The following is a 5,015-nucleotide window of genomic DNA, read 5'->3' on the forward strand; positions in this document are numbered from 1 at the left end:
GAAGTCACCCCTGTTTTCGAGCTATGGGCTACAGATTGGAGGTCCCCACAACCTCGTCAGCTTTGAATAATCTGCTCCAGTGGCTCATGGAACTCAGAGAAACATGTTACTTACTAGATGAACAATTCATTGAAAGGACAGTACTCAGGGCAAGGCAGCTGGAAGCGAGGAACAGGGCAAGATGTATAGAAGAAGCTCAGAGCTTCCTTGCTCTCTGAAAAGGCCTTTGCCCACCTCTACTCTGACCTTCGTCTATACTTCCTAACTGATGACGTCCTTCCTTTGGGCTCATCTGTTAACTCAAGTGAAAGACCCGGTGGGCACCAAAACGACTCCTCAAGTACTAACCACTGCTGCCGTCCTGGTGATTCTTGGGCACAGCCATGAATCTCAGCGTCTTCATGATGGGGGGCAACCCAGCAGCTGTGGATCCCACAGGTCCTCTGGGGAGATCCCAGCAGCTGTGGGTCTCACAGGTCCTCCGGGGGCAGCCCAGCACCTGTGGGTCCTACAGGTCCTCTGGGGACAGCACCTTAATGGGCTTATGGTCCAAAGATACCTGTTCAGGTGGCTCTCGTCATGCCACACAGCCTCGATCCCATTCGCCAGGTTGACCCCCAATGTCTGGTGACAGGTCAAGGTCAGTTGGTTAACCTCTACCACTGACCTCCAAGAAAAGGCCCCCTTGTAGTCAAATTCGCCCTTGCCCCTGGGGAATGTGCGCCTGGGAATGTGGCCAATGCTCATAGCTGAAGTCCTTGTGGGCCGCCTGGTAGAAACCGGGGTGCAGGGTGCCAAAGAGGGGGGACAGGATCTCCATACTCACGTGGTCACGGAACTTCATGTCCACCACTCTGCACACCAGGTAGTCCACCTCACGGAGGAATTGTGGAGTTAATCTTAGAAAATATATTGTCAGCCCTAAGGAGTGATTGTGGAAGCAGTTGAAACGTCAGCAGCGTTCCTGTTCTCAGGCTACTGAACACAATGGCCCGGTAGGAGCAGGATCCCATGATCCCCAGGGGCAGGACCTAGGTTAGGAGCCAGGAAAGAATGTAACCCTCCGTGCCCCCCTTCCTGCACCTGCCGTTTGGTAGCACAAACATCCCACTCTTTCCCGATCCCATGACGGCCTCCCTGCGTGCCTGCGTGTAGAGGAGGGTGCAGGCCTGCTTTACAGCTTCAGGATACTTGCCATCCCTTTGTCCTCCTTTCTCACGCTTTGAGGCATCTGCCCTTGCTTTTCTGATAAAAAATGAAATAAAAGCGATGTGCAGAACCAGCTGCTGCTGCCCTACTTGCAGAGGCAGCCCTGCATGGCCGCTCAGATTGGTGTCTGAGAACTTTATTTCAGCGCGCGATGACAGGAAGAGCTGCTTACAGAAGCGGCGGATCATCACGTGCTCTGCATGGATGCGTCCTCCCAGCGCGGGGTGCTGGGCACCTCGAGGACGACCATCCTCCGGCCTTCCCGGAGGGGCACATGGGGCCTGGCGGGCAACTGACTGGTGAAGACGTAGTATGTGAACCTGTGTCCCACCATGAAGTGCTTCTCAACTGTCTGCAGGAAGAGTGCCAGGAACACCATGTATCCACAGGGACAGGGGACAGGGCTGGAGAAGGGTCACTGCCAGAGGCTGGCGGCAGGACCCCAAAATTTGCGCCGTGAACGTGTGCACTTTCTTCAAGTTGGCAGGGCCTGGGCTGCTTTAAGAAACAGCCACCCTCCTGGACTGGCCTGAGTGCATCTCCTTTGAGGGCCTCCCTACCTTCGGCTCCCAGAGATGGGAGCCCTCAGGACCCCATCTTACAAAGGGGAGCCTGAGGCTTAGAGGCTAGAAACCCATGCAGCTGATTCTACCCAGTGTATAGGGCATAGAAACAAGGGCTGTGCCCAAAGGTGCTCAACTCATGACAGGTGGGGACAACCTGCAGGGTGTCAGCCAGGGGAGGGGACGTGCAGGGTTTGCCCGGGAGCTCAGCAAAGGGGGAGTGTTCCTGGCACCAGCATGCTGAGTGTCGGACTTCATGGGTCACAGGGTCACCAACCATAACCCTAACCCTTAAACCTAACCCTTAACCCTAACCCGAACCCTAACTCTAATCAAACATCATGATCAATTTTGAGGACTGACAGCTCTACTCTAAAATCAAACACAAGTCCATTAGGCTGGCTTTCACTCATTGCTCAGTATTATAGTGAAAGTTCTACCCAGAATGATAAGGCAAGAAATCCACCTGTGGAGGAAAACAGTAGAACTAGGTCTATTCAGAGACCAGAGATGACATCATCTTATATACAGAGCTTCCTAAACAATCAACAAAAAATGATTACAGCCAGTTAATATCAATACACAAGAATCTGTCTTATTTGTATACATTAGCCATGAATCATCCAAAAATAATTTAAGAAAACATTTCCATTTTAGGGAAAATTAACATTGACAAAATACTTAGGAACAGATGTAATCAAGAGGCAAGTCTTGTACACTGAAAATTACAAAACATTGCTGAATGAAAGGGACACCTAAATAAATCTGAGGACTCCACGGCGATGAAAAGACATACTATTGATAAGAGGGCAATAGTACACAATGCAATGTGGAAATTCAATGTGTTCCCAAGAAAATTCACAAAGGCCTTTGGAAAGAACTGCACAAGCTAATCCTAACAGTCATATGGAGTTTCAAGGGACCACAAAATTGCCAAAACAATCTTGACAAAGAAAATCAAAGGTGAAAGGTCATTCTTCCAAAGTTCAAATATTAATACAAAGCACCAGTAAATAAAACATTTTGATACTGTCATAAAGGTATGCATTCACCCTGAAACAAATAATACATTATACGTTAATTGAATTTAAATTTAAAACATTTTAGAAAATAAAGAAATAAAATAATTTTTTTAAAAAGATATGTATACAGATCAGTGGGATTTAACTGAGAGCCCAGAAATAAACCCCTTCATCTATTTTCCACTGAATTTTCACAAGGGTGGACAACATTACACTGGGGGAGAGAATGGTCTTTTCAACAAAGGGTGCTAGACAATTGGCTATCCATGTACAGAGGAATGAAACTGGACCTTTACCTCACACCACATATAAACATTAACTCAAAATATATTAAAGGCTTAAATGTAAGAGGTAACACTATAAACTCTAGAAGAAATAAATGGGGATAAATCTTCATAACCTTGGATCTAGCAATGCTATTAGATCTGACACCAAAGCGTAAGAAAGCAAAGAAAAAATAGATAAAATAATATCCTGAAAATTAAAAATCTGTTCTGGGTGCCTGGGTGGCTCAGTTGGTTAAGCATCCGACTGTTAATTTTGGCTCAGATCATGATCTCGTGGTCATGAGATCGAGCCCACGTCAGGCTCCACACTGAGTGTGGGGCCTGCTTAAGATTCTCTCTCCTTCCACTCTGCCCCTGACCACTCGCACACTCACTCACTCTTAAAAAAGAAATGTAGAAAAAAAAATTAAAAATCTTTGTACATCATAAGATACTATCTGGAACGTGAACAGATAGCCCGCCAAATGGAAGAAAATATGTGTACATTATGTATCTAATAAAAGTCTGTTGCCCAGAATATGTAAAGAGCTTTTACAACTCCTCTGCAAAAAGACAACCCATTTTTTAAAATAGACAAAAGAGTTGGATAGACCTTTCTCCAACGAAATCATACAAATGGTGAATAGCACATGAATAGATGTTAAACATCCTTAGTCTTTTTGGAAATGAAGATTTAAACCAGTTAGATGTCCTTTTACACACAACGGAATCACTATAATCAAGAAAACTAAAATAACAAATTTTGGAAAGGATGTTGAGAAACTGAAACCCTTATACCTTGCTTGTGAAAAATGGTGCAGTCTATGTATAAAATATTTTGGCATTTAGGCAAATAGATCAAAGGAGAATTACCATATGGTTCAACAATTATACTCCTAGATACCCCCAAAATTGAAAGGAGAAGTACCCTTATTCAGAGCAGCATTTTTCACCATAGCCAAAAGGGGAAGCAACCCAAGTGTCCACTGACAGACGAATGGATAAACAAAACGTGGTGTACACACAATGGAACACGATTCAGCCTTAAAAACGAAGGGGGCTCTGACACAGGCGACAACACGCATGAAGCTGGAAGTCATCACGCTGAGTGACATCAGCCAGTCACAGAAGGACAGACGCCCTGTGGTACCACTTACATGAAGTGTCCTGAGACACACAGTAGAATGTGGCTGCAGGGGCCGAGGGGAAGGGGGATGGGGAGCTGGTGTCTCCCGCATACAGAGCCGCCCTCGGGGAGAAGGAAGAAGTTCTGGAGAATGACGTGCCACTGCGGGAACTCAGCTACGGCCGAGAACTGTGCACCTGACACGTTCTGAGGGGTCACAGTCACAGTGAAAAAGGGAATGAGGGACCGATGCAGGTCACGACGGGGACGGACACTGAAAACAGCCCCAGTTACGAGCCACGACCGTCCACCCAGACTGGAACCGTCACGCTCTTTACATCCACCAAGGTCACCCAAAAAAGGCAGCGTGTCGGGAGCAGTTCCAGAAAGAACTGGATCCGAATGGAAAGGACGCGTCAGACCCTGGGGCAGGTGGCCACAGGGGAAGTGGGCCCGTGGCCTGGGTTATAACGTGGGCACCGGGATGACGTCCTCACTTAGGGTTCTGTGGTGGTTCCGCGGGACAGTGTCCCCGTCGGGGGTAACACGCCCTGAAGCACCCCGCGGGCGGTGAGGAGACGCGGCTGGGGTCTGAGTGTGGAGAGGGAGGGTCTGCGCTGCGGTGACGGGTTTCCCGCAGAGTCGGTTCCTCTTCAAACCACCACGTCAGCAAGGCCCAGAGAAGCGGAGACGCAGGCGGAGCCCCACCCCGACACCGACGGTGCGGATGCGGGGAGGACACGCAGGGCCGAGGCCCGGGGAGCGCGAGCGCCGCGGCAGGGGTCTGCTGCCTGACCGCAGCCTGGCTGAGGAGCCCCGGAACCGAATC

General features: G+C 48.6%; 1 pseudogene; it reads right to left on the reverse strand.

The window, feature by feature from the left end:
* Window positions 1–348: 348 nt before the first annotated feature.
* Window positions 349–1,588, reverse strand: LOC112819240 (histo-blood group ABO system transferase 2-like; annotated as a pseudogene).
* Between the last annotated feature and the right edge of the window lie 3,427 nt (window positions 1,589–5,015).

This window comes from Callorhinus ursinus, unplaced genomic scaffold, assembly GCF_003265705.2.
Source record: "Callorhinus ursinus isolate GAN/ISIS: 27379988/994484 unplaced genomic scaffold, GSC_fseal_2.0 scaffold251, whole genome shotgun sequence".
Lineage (NCBI taxonomy): Eukaryota > Metazoa > Chordata > Mammalia > Carnivora > Otariidae > Callorhinus > Callorhinus ursinus.